A 13205-nucleotide genomic window follows, 5' to 3' on the forward strand; every position below is an offset into this window, starting at 1 on the left:
CTGTATATCTACATAGCTTTTATCCTATGACTGTGTGACTGTGAATACCTTGTGGCTGTTACTCCATGGATGCAGTGAATGGGCAAATGAACAATAAAATAAAGACAAAAATAAATAAATAATAGGGGGATAAGTGATATGGCATGTTTTGATTAGTCTTTATTTTTTTTTAATTTTTTAATTTTTAATTATTTTTTGATAAGAGTAAAGAAAATGTTCTCAAATTGATTGTGGCAATGAAGAATGCACAACTATATTATGATTCTTCTATACTTGGATGGATTTTTTGGTGTGTGAGTATGTAGCAATAAAATTGAATTTATAAAAAGTCTAAGTGAGTTTTCTGCCCTAAGAACAAAGCTGGGGTTTGAAACTATTCACAAAGCATTTAAAGTGTTCTGGTGGAGCTTATTTTTATTGGATTCTTTAAACAATATTTTAATTTCTGCATGGTTTAAATAACCAAGAACTCTACATGATGTCTTTCAACTTGGACATGGACATCATCAACAGGAGGATCTTGTTTTCTTTGGCACAGTGCCAGGTATGCTTCCTTCAGTGTTGAAGAGCCATTAATTTTTTCTATGTTCAAAACACTCCTCCTTTGGTTGACCATGAATAGGTACCTTTTTTTCCTTTGTAGTCAGCCATGAACTTGAAGGTCATGCACTCCTCTTGGCATTTATCTCACAATCTATATACAGAGTATCGGCCTGCAAATTAGATATGATTCACCATTGGAGCAAGATGACCAGCTGTGGAGGGAAGGAAGATGATTTCTCCAAGGCAAGAGTCCAACTGGGTGGCAGGAACTTGTGTTTCCCTAGGTGGGGGAGCCTGATAAGTGGGAATGAAGGACTTCAGTACAGTCAACTTCAAATTTCCTTGAGGGAATATATTTTGACATGTACCGAGGACTGGGGGAAAGTACAAAAATGATATCATTACTTTTTATTTTTTATTTTTATTTAAACTGCACATTTTATTGAGATATAGTCTCTCACTATATAATCTGTCCAAAGTATACAATCAATGTCTACAGTATCATCACCTAGTTGGAAAATAATAATCACAATCAATTTTAGAACATTTCCATTATTCCAAAAATAAAAATAACAAACAGACATTACATGAAGAATACCCAGAACACTCACCAATACTATTCTTGTTGCATAGTATTGGTAAAGTGCATTAGATGAAAGAATCTTAAGATATCACTGTTTTCTATAATCTGTGGGTTGCAATAGATACTTTTATCCCCATAACCACTCTATTATTAGCTCTTTGAACAAGTGACATACCTCTATACTAGTTCATGAAAGAACTTATTTATATATGTAATGTTAATCCTAATCATCATCCACAAGGTGCACTGTGTTATACAATCCTGTGTGTTAAGCTCTAGCTTTCCTTCTGCTGACATACCTGACTCTAAACTACCTCTTTCAACCATATCCACCTAAAATTCAGAACTATTATTTATAATACCAATAACAAGCTACCATCACCTCTATCCATTTCCAAACATTTTATCTCAACATCCTTAAAAACTCTGCACATATTAGGCAACAGCTCCCCCTTTGTAGCCTCATTCCATCTCTTGGTAACCTATATTATAAGATTTATGAATATGAGTTTCCAATACTAATTGGTTCATATTGGTTTAATCATACAATATTTGTCCTTTTGTGTCTGACTTATTTCACTCAGCATAATGTCCCAAAGGTACACCCATGTAATCAAGTGCTTCAGGAATTCATTAATTCTTACTGCTGAGTAATATACCATCCTATGTATAAACCATATTTTATTTATTCGTTGTTTGTTGGGCACTTGGATTGTTTCCATCTTTTGGAAATTATGAATAATGTCACTATGAATATCAGTGTACAAATGTCTATGTCATTGCTTTCAGATATTCTCATTATATACTGAGTAGCAGAATTGCCAGAACATTGGATAACTCATTATTTAGTTTTCTGAGGAACTTCCAGTCTTCCACAGCAGCTGTACTATTTTACGTTCCCACCAGCAGTGAATAAGGGACACAATTTCTCCACATTCTCTCCAACACTTTTATTTTCCTGCTTGTTTGATATGACCCTATTAAATAGGTGTGAGAAGATATCTTATTTTGGTTTTGATTTGCATTCCCTTAATAGCTTGTGAAGGTGAATGTATTTTTATGTGCTTTTTAGCCATTTGTGTTTCCTCTTTGGAAAAAATGTCTATTCTTATCATTTGTAAATTGGGTTGTTTGACATTTTATTGTTGAGTTTTTGGATTTCTTTATATATTCTGAATATCAACCCTTATCAGATATGTGGTTACCAAATATTTTCTTCCATCGAGGTGACTGCTTTTTCACCCTTTGGGCAAAGCCCTTTGAAGCATAAAAGTTTTCATCCTTAAGGAGGTCCATTTATCTATTTTTTTCTTTCATTACTTGTGCTTTGAATGTAAGGCTTATGAAGCTACCTCCTATTACTAGGTCTTAAATTGTTTTCCTATATTTTCTTCTAAGGCTTTTATGGTACTGGCTCTTATATTTAGGTCTTTGATCCACTTTGAGTTAGTTTTGTTTAGGGTATGAGGTAGGGGTCTTCTTTCACTCCTTTGGATATGGATAGCCAGTTCTTCCAACACCATTTATTGTAGAGACTATTCTGTCCCAGTTCAGTGGATTTGGGGGCCTTGTCTAAAATCAATTGACCATAGATATGAGGGTATATTTCTGAATTCTCAATTCAATTCCATTGATCAATATGTCCACCTTTATGCCAGTTCCATGCTCTTTTAATCACTGTCACTTTATAATAATCTTCAAGGTCAGGAAGTGTGAGTCCTCCCACTTCATTCTTCTTTATCAAGATGATTTTAGCTATTCAAGGTCTCTTTGCCTTCCAAATAAATATGATGACCAGTGTGCAGGTTTGGATATATTATATTCCCCAAAATACCATGTTCCTTAATGCAATCTTGTGGGGGCAGATGTTAATATTAGTGTTGATTAAGTTGGAATACTTTGAGTGTTTTCATGGAGATGTGACTCAATCAACTGTGGGTAGGACCTTTGATTGGGTAATTTCCATGGAAGTGTTACCCCACTAAATCACTAGGGTGCTATAAAAGAGTTCACAGACAGAAGGAGCTCAGAGCAGCTGAGAGTGACATTTTGGACAGCAGCCAAGAAAGACATTTTGGAGATGGTCAGTGAAAGCAGACTTTTGCTGACACTTTGTGGATGTTAGCCCAATGATGGCTTCAGAGAAGCTAGGAGAGGACAAAACATCCCAAAAGCAACATTTTGAGGAAAGCACAGGAGCTGGGAGAGGAGCTGGAACACAACCCAGGATCAGCAGATGCCAACCATGCACCTTCCTAGATAAGGGTTTTCCAGACACTATTGGCCTTCTGTTGGTGCAGGTATACTCATGTTGATGCCTTAATTTGGACATTTTCATAGCCGTCAGACTGTAAATTTGTAATCAAATAAACCCCCTTTATAAAAATCAATCCATTTCTGGAATTTTGCATAACTGCAGCATTAGCAAACTGGAACAACCAGCTTTTCCATTTCTGCAAAGTAAGCTGTTACAATTTTGATCAGTATTGCATTGAATGTGTAGATCAATTTGGGTAGAATTCACATCTTACTTCTATCCATGAACACAGAATATCTTTCAACTTATTTAGGTCTTCTTTGATTTTTAGCAATGTTTTGTAGTTTTCAGTGTGCAGGTCCTTTGCATCCTTGATTAAGTTTATAACTAGATACCTTATTCTTTTAGTGGACATTGTCAATGGAAGTTTTTCCTAATTATCTCCTTGGGTAGCTCATTACTAGTGTATAGAAACACAGCTAATTTTTGCATGTTGATCTTGTATCCTGCCACTTTGCTGAATTTGTTTATTAGCTCATGTAACTTTGTCATAGTTTTGGGGGGATTTTCCAAACATGTGATCATGCTATCTGCAAATAATGAGAGTTTTACTTCATCCTTTCCAATTTGAATGCCTTTCATTTCCTTTTCTTGCCTAATTGCTCTAGCTAGGCATTTTAGCACAATGCTGAATAACAGTGGTGGCAGTGTGTCATTCCTGATGTTGAGGGAAGGCTTTCAGCTTCTTACCATTGAGTATGACATTATTGTGGGTTTTTCATACATGCCCTGTATCACATTGAGAAAGAGTCCTTAATTCATAGATTTTGAAATGTTTCTATCAAGTAAAGGTGCTGAATTTTGTCAAATGTCTTTTCTTTTCTGTGTCAATCAAGATGATCATGTGGTTTTCCCTTTCAATTTTTAAAAGTGTAGTATTACACTGAATTTCTTCTGTTGAACTATGTTTGCATACCCAAAATAAAACCTACTTTTTCTTGGGATATAATTCTTTAAATGTGTTGTTGGAATCAATTTTCAAGGAATTAAAAATGTGGAATGAAAAGTGATATCTCTAGATTGGTATATAATGTTAATATACAAACACAAGGCAAGGATGAAAGAAAATATGGAACTGTAAGTGCACACATAAATATGTGCATATTAAGCTTTTAAAATATGATTAATATTGCCACACACTTGAAAAGGAATTAAAAATTATTGTATTTTTCAAGAAGAAAGAGACGTGACAATCTTCAAGGATTATCAGTAATTGGCAAGAAAATTCCCCATTATCCAAAATCACATAATTCAATGTGTTAGTATTTTGTTGGCAAAGGCATTTGTTTATAATGCAGAGAGGTTACAGGAAATGAGGTGGTCAAAGAATTTTGCAGACATGGAGAGGATACCATTTTCTGAATGCCTTATGTATGCATATTTTTTAATTTAGTTTTATTGAGATATATTCACAAACCATACAATGATCCATGGTGTATAATCAGCTGTTCAGAGTAGCATCATATGGTTGTCCATTCATCACCCCAATCAATTTTTGAATGTTACTTACAACAGAAAGAATAAAAATAAAAATAAAATGCAAAAGTAGAGAAGAACACCCAAATAATCTTCCCATACTAACATATTTTTCATTTAGTTTTTGGACACATTTTTCTATTCATCCATCCATACACTGGGTAAAGGGAGTGTGAGCCACAAGGATTTCACAATCACACCATCACACCATGTAACATACATAGTTATACAATCATCTTCAATAATCAAGGCTACTGGGTTGCAGTTTGATAGTTTTGTATATTTACTTCTAGCTGTTCCAATACACTAAAACCTGAGAAAGGATATGTATATAGTGCATATGAATGCCCTCCAGAGTGACCTATTGACCCCATTTGAAATTTCTCCCACTAATGGAAACTTTACTTTGTTTCATTTTGCTTCCCAGTTTTGATCAAAAAGATTTTCTCAATCCAGCAATGCCAGGTCCAGGCTCATCCCTGGGAGTCATATCCTGCCTTTCCAGGGAGATTTTCACCCCTGGGAGTCAGGTTCCACATGGGGTTAGGGTAGTGAATTCACCTGCTAAGTTGGCTTAGCTAAAGACAGAGGGCCACATCTTTGCAACAAAGAGGTAATCTGGGTTAGATAGGCACAATCAACAAACAGGCGAAGCCTCTCCTTTGCAGTAACAAGGTTCATAAGGGCAAGCCCCAAGATCAAGGGCTCAATATACCAAATTATCAGTCCTGAAGGTCTGTGAGAATATCAGTAATAAACCAGGTGGAGACATCCAATAAATCTGCATTTTCCCTTCAGCTCTTCAGGAGAGCCCTGCAGATATAATTTTATTATCAACACAGATTACTTTGGGATGTATCACAATATCACACAAAACTGTACAAACCTACCAGACTCACTTCCTATTCTAAGATACATGTAACTAAGGAGTTCAAATAAATTGACCATAAAATTTGAATTATTTAGTATGCTGTAGGAGATATACATTGTGCACAAAATATGCTAATCAATTTTGAAAATTGAGAGGATTACAGCTTTAATTGACTTCAATGGTGTATTCTTGGGCTGAAAACACACTTTCTTTAAACACTCACTTGGAATTCTACAAAAATGGTATGTTTCTCAGTTATGAAAAGGAAGTGTAATACAGATTTCATTGACTTCTATGGTGTTTTCCAGGGCAAAAATGCATTTTCCTTAACAGAGTCACTTGGAAGTCTCTGAAAACAGTATGTTGCTTACTTGTGAAATCTAAGTGAAATACAGCTTTCATTGACTTCTATGTTGTTTCCTGGACTGAAAACTCTCTTTCCTTAAAACAGTCACTTGGAAGTCTGTGAAAACTGTATGTTGCTCAGCTTTGAAAGCTCAGTAAGTTACAGCTTTCATTGATTCTATGGTGTTTTCATGGGCTGAAAACTCACTTTCTAAAAAGGATAAACAGAAAGTGTAAGAAAGGGGCATGATGCTTGGTTTTGAAAACTAAGTGAAATATAGCATTCATTGACTTCTATGGTCTTTTCCTGTTCTGAAAGTTGACTTTCATTAAAACAATCATTTGGAAGACTACAAAAACAGTATGTTACTTCATTATGAAAATTAAGTGAAATATAGCTTTCATAGACTTTTATGGTGTTTCCTGGTTTGAAAACTCACATTCTATAAAACAGTCACTTGGAAGTCAGTGAAAACAATATATTCAGAGTTTTGAAAACTAAGTGAAATGCAGCTTACAGCTTTCATTGACTTCTATGGTGTTTTCCTCTCCTGAAAACACACTGTCTTTAAAACAGTCACTTGGAAGTTTGTGAAAACAGTATTTTTCTGTTTGATAACTAAGCGAAATACAGCTTCAATTGATGTCTATGGTGTTTTCCCAGCTGAAAACATACTTTCTTTAAACAGTTACTTGGAATTCTGCAAAAACTGTATGTTTCCAAGTTTTTAAAACTAAGTTCAGTACAGCTTTCATTGACTTCTATCATGGTTTCCTGGGCTTACAACTCACTTTCATTAAAACAGTCACTTGGCAGTCTGTGAAAACATTATGTTGCTCAGTTTTGAAAACTAAGTGATGCACGGGTTTCATACACTTCCATGGTGTTTTCCTCCGCAGAAGACTCACTTTCTTTCAATCATGACTTGGAAGTCTGCAAAAACATTATATTACTCAGTTTTCAAAAGTTAGTGAAATACATCATTCATTGACTTCTATGGTGTTTTCCTTTGCTGAAACACTTTCTTAAAGAATCACTTGGAATTCTGTGAAAACAGTATGTTGTCCTGTTTTGAAAACTAAGTGTAATAAACCTTTGATTGACTTCTATGATGTTTTGCTGGGCATACAACTCACCTTAAAACAGTCACTTGGGAGTCTGTTAAAATAGTATATTTCTCACTTTTGAAAACTATGTGAAGTACAGCTTTCATTGACCTCTATGGTTTCCTGGGCTGAAAATTCTCTTTAAAACAATCACTTCATAGTTATAACAACAGTGTTGCTGATTTTAATCACTAGGTAATAGATACAAAGTACTTACAGAATACCTACAAATTAGAAAAAACAGTTAATAGGTAATAGATACAAAATAATTATAGAATACCTATACATTAGAAGAAAGTGAATAGACACCTCTGTTATTTTCTCATTAAAATATAAAAAATATTCCTTTAACTCTAAACCCAGTGTGCACCTTTCTTGTCTCACATTCTCCTCCACCTCAGGAAACAACTTTTGTGATGATTTTGATTCATTCTCTCGCTCACTTTTATTGTTTACAGTCTCTGCTTGTAAGCCTCCATAATATATTGTGCATTTTTGCAGGTTTTGAAATTTATAAATTGTCATACTATATGTAGTCTTCTGTGATTTTTTTTTTACAATTTTAACATTGTGTCTCTGAGGTTTGTCCAAATTGTTAACTGTCAGCTGTAGTTTATAAATATTCACTATACCGTATATTCTTTCTGAGGAATATCATTCAATTTTATATATCTTTCCATCACTGATAGAATTGAGATTAATTCCAGGGCTTAAAATTTATTAATGATTGTAAATTTGTGGTTGATATGACTGCTTTGGAAACAGACAAGTATCTACATACAAGATTTGTTGGAGTCTGGATGATTCATTCATGGATGGTATTGCACACAGTTTCATCTTTCCTAGAGATTAGTTTTCAAGAGAGAAACTAATTTGCACTCTCACCATGTGGGTCATTACTTCAGTTGATCCTTTATCACCAAAGCTTAATTAGTACTGATTTGCTGCAGTTCACAAAGACTCCTTCAGATATGGAGTTATTTGGCATAAATTCAGGTTCTTGACTTATCCATCACCATGTAAGGCCAGTGTAAAAGAAAGGTATGGCAGGGAAATTGTAGGAGTAATTTAGGGTAACTGAGGACAGTACTCCAAATAAGGGAATTTTGGGGGGCATTCAAAAAACTCACACTCTCATTCTCACAATCAAGAAACACACAAATCTGACCAGGAAGTTTCTGTATTTATTGATGAGACATTAGGGAGGAAGTGAAGAGACCATAGTGATTATGCTCAGATTCAACCAATGTGCCCTTCTTCCTAATCCAGGAATCCCTAAAGACTCCTACAGCCCAGTTCCAAGATGTGAGTGAGTCTGCCTAGAGTCTCAATGGAAAAAAAAGAGGCCAAGACTTCAGGGGCACCTCTTACTGGACAGTATCAGACACAAGGGCTATCTTTACATATAAGAAGAAAGAAATTTCAAACCACAATGGAAAAAGTTCCTACAAATTCAAGAATTTGAAGAAAAGGAATATATCACCAAATTCTTCATGGTTATATTTCATGGGACATAAAAGACTGGAGTCCTATGTTCATATGGGAAGTCTTTAGAAATATATCTTACCACTGCCCCCTTTCTGGGTAACAATATCTTAGACCTAAATAAAGGGTGATGTCATTGCCAGAGATTTTATGATACTTTCATTAATCAAGCATATTTATACTTTAAAAAAACCTAATATGTCTTCTAGAAGAGGTTTCCTACTAATAATTTTCTTCCCTTTACATGTGGCTTCATCTCAGGCTTAATTTTTCTCTGTCTGCTTGGCTGATCTTCCAGGATTAGATCTACTCTCAAGCCCTATATACTGCCTCATCTACCATCAAAATGCCTTATTGTTGCTGTTCAAAATGCTTGTTATCTGCATATAGGCATTTTATGTTGTTTACTTGTAGATTTTTTCTGATTATATCAATTAATTTGCACACTATAACAAATTCAATTATTAAGAAACTTTAAAGGAAAATATTAATAAAAATACCTGTACCCCATCAGCATACTTAATTGCAGGTATTTTGAAACCGGGACGTCCATAATTAAGATATTCTTCCATATATCTCACTGAACAAAAATTATTGTATCAGAGAACTGTTCCGGACCTCAAGGAGCTCTTTCTCTGAGTCATTCTATTTTCTCATTGCTGCAATACTTGCTTATAGTACAGAATCACATTTATCCATGTCTCCATCTTTCATTTATTCTTTTCATAGCATCACAGTGAAGATAGGGCTATAAATACCTCTTCACAGATTGCTCTCCTCTGCAAAATGAAAGATTAATAAAGAGGGAAAGATAGCTTGTGTGAAACCATAATGAAGAACACAATATGGTCCCATCAATGTGCTAATGCCCACCTTGATAGCTGCTGAACTCATCTATCAGTCTGTCAATTGGCCCAGCACTGAGCTCTGGGCTTGCTTGCTGGGGCAGATCCATCTGCCCTGACTCACTCCTTCTGGGAACAAGTCATTTAATCTGCATGGTGCCAAAGGCTCTATCATAATATGTGAGAAAAGACAAGCATTCTACTGAAAATGTTTCTTCTGACCCTTTTCTAATATTGTACCTCTACAATCCCTGGGTGCAATTGCACCATTCTTAGGAAATCTTATCTGGTTTTCTTTTCTACCAACTTCCACCCCTTGCTTCTCAAAAGTATATGACTTTCTCAGAGCCTGGACAAAATGTTGTCCATGTACCTAAATATGTTTTTTAAAAGCACTTTTATTGAGATGTAGTCACATACCATAATATCTATCCAAAGTGCATAATTAGTGGATTTTAGCATAATTACAAAGTTCTGCATTATCACCAAAATCAATTTTAGAACAATTTTATTACTCCAAAAAGAAAACCCCATTCCCCATAGTGGTCACCTTTCAATTCCTCTACCCTTCCTCAACCCTACATGACCACTAACCTAACTCTGGTTTTATGGATTTATTTACATTTACATTTTATTCAAATTGAATCTTACCAAGTGTAGTACTTTGTGTCTTGTTCTTTCACTTAGCATATGTTTTTTTTAAATTACTGTTATTTTTTTAATTAGAGTTGTAGATTTACATAAAAGTCATGTAAAAATACAACATTCCCATATACCCCCCTTTTGTTGACATTTTACATTGTATCTTTGTTATAATTGATGAAAGAATATTAAAATATTATTGTTAAGTATAGCTCATAGTTTACATTAGGTGTATTTTCCCATATTCTACTGTATTGTTAACAATTTGTAATTTGATGAATATTTGTTATAATTCATGAAAGAGCATTTTTATGTTTGTACTTTTAACCATAGTCATTATCCACAACAAGGTTCACTGTGTTATATACTGTCATCTTTTATCTTCTAACTAAATTTACTTCTAGTAACATGCATGACTCAAAACTTCCCCTTTCAACCACCATCCAAATGTTTTTGATTTTCAAATCTAAAATCCCAGTTATCTGTCCTCTAGCAACTTATCTTTCAACACATAACTCTCTGAGACATAGGGAAAAAAGCAAAATGATGCTTAATTTTTATCAAAGGGGATAGGAAATCATATTCAGTAAAACATAAACATATGCATACACAAACAGTTTAATAACATCAAGTAAATTATATCTTTGATTTTTTAAAAACAGCTTGGTGTCTTCAAAGTCCACATTATGCATTCAGTTTGCATTGGAGGTCAAACTTACCTTGTCAGGGTATCACTCAAATCACACAAAGAGAAAAAGCAAGAGTTCTTCAGATGAGAGTTCCATTCTTCCATCTAGTCCTTGGTTTTAAGAGCATTTGAAAGTACTAACTACCATATGCCCACCCTTTTGTAAATTCTTTATCCTACTCAATAAAAGATTATGCCTGTACCAATACATTGAGGGAATCAAAATTATTTGAATTCTGAACCCCAGAGGTGACTGAAGAGAGAGAAGACTGTGGGTGGTAACTCTGATAACCATGCGTTGCTCTCTGCAAAGTGGTTTTCCCAGGGCTTGTTCCTGAGGGGTAATGTGTCAAAATTAAGGGTATTTCAAATCTAGGACTTTTAAAGAGAAAGACTTAAATATTAGCTTTACTCACATTCCTCCTTATTGTCCAACTGGAGACAAAATGGAATGCCCATTTATAAGTTGCTCCTTTGCTTTTTAAAGAAGCAGACAGACAAGAAGAATTTTAGAAGATAATGTTTCTTAGAGAAACCACTCTCACAGTTACATAATTTCATTGCTCATGGCTAGGAAAGGAGTTATGTTCTGTATATGTCTTTCCCAATTATAATTAATCTCCACATGAATAAATATGTATTTGTTAGCAAATAATTAATGGAGTTCAAGCATGGGACTTAATTAATATAAATATATTCCAGGGATGTCCTTAGTTTTTACCTGGAACATCTCCATATATGGTTTATGGCACACTATCATCAACTTTTCAAACATTTCTCTTAGTTCTTTCCTCCTTTGGGCCACTGTAGCTTAATTTTTCCTGAGTTGTTGAACAATAGTTTTACCTTCCTGTGTCAGTTTCTCTAAACATTGTTTCTCTTCCTCATGGAGAACTGTGTGCATCTTCTGATACTCAGCTTTGATAATCAATCTCCATAGACACTCATAATCTCACAAGGATATGGATTTCTGACTTTAATATTCTCCACTTACAATGCATCTATTTCTATTTGAATCATGACTTCTACCAATCAGCTACATACACCTTAAATTCATATTCTCCTACTTATCACAAACCACATATTCATCTATTTCTTCTATATGAAGGCTGAACCCATACCTTCCTCAAACCACTATCATTCATTACTGTAGTATAAAAAAAGGCTTTCCGATTTAAAATTTTCTTTTATTTTCTCTTATATCTGAAAATCTACAAGCAAGCAATTGAAATTTATGGTGGATTATTTAATAATTCCATTCAATATTCTGTCTTCTTTGTCAATATATTAGTCTCTTGTTTTAAACTATTCACTTTTAGCAGAAATATTGCATTTTACTCTCAGGATTAGAAAACATCAGGCAAGGTATTCCTAAAATTCCTAACCGCAGGCCCTCAAGAAAATTTCTATTCTTGTAGCCCTTTTTCTGTCCTCCTTGTATCTATGAGTGGGTTTCCTTCCTACTATCTAAGGCTACAGTTCTCAAATTTTCCTGCCCTTTTAAGAGCATTCATTCTGATTCCATTGTCTATCCCTCTCAATATTGATCTCACCTTCCACTCTCCATCTTGGTCTCCTTACCTCAGCATTTAAAAGTTTCTATTTTTTATGTATTTGTACCAATATTATCCTCTAGCTACTGAATTTTCACTTTTCACCACTACAGGAATATTTCTCATTGCTATTTACACCTCCTTTTCTCCCCATGGAATTTTGAATTAATTAATATGAGTTAGCTATAGTTTCCAATTTTTAGCTCTTCAATTTCTAGAATTCAGCTCATACAACAATCTCTGCCTGAATTACCCAGGGATTTTTAATACGGAACTCAAATTCATTTTGAAACAGAAAACTCCTTACCTCCTGAGCAATGAATAATTAACTTCTCCAATTCCCTGTATATCTCTCCATGTTAGCACTTGTTGCACATTGTTCTGATGGTCCTTTTTTGTTGTTGGTATATTAGAGTATAGAAATCATAACAAAGAGGCATGCTAATCTACATTTGAAGATGAAAGCTTTTCCTATTTTTCACCCATTCACAGAACCTTATGGAACATGGCAACTTCAGCTCAAGTCCTCTGGGCTTAAGTTTACAGCATGTCTGCTTCAAACTTGTTCTGAAGGAAGCCCAATCTCATACTCACCATCCACACATCAGCTATTCTGTATTCTCTGTTTTGATTTATCTGATTTTCCTGGATCCCTTCCCACAGAGATCACATCTGTTTTAAGAGCTTCTCCTGTAAAAAAACTATGAATTTGAGGATGAGAAAAGCAAATATTATAAATTTCAGACCCTG

The sequence above is a fragment of the Choloepus didactylus genome, chromosome 10 (assembly GCF_015220235.1).
Source record: "Choloepus didactylus isolate mChoDid1 chromosome 10, mChoDid1.pri, whole genome shotgun sequence".
Classification (NCBI taxonomy): domain Eukaryota; kingdom Metazoa; phylum Chordata; class Mammalia; order Pilosa; family Megalonychidae; genus Choloepus; species Choloepus didactylus.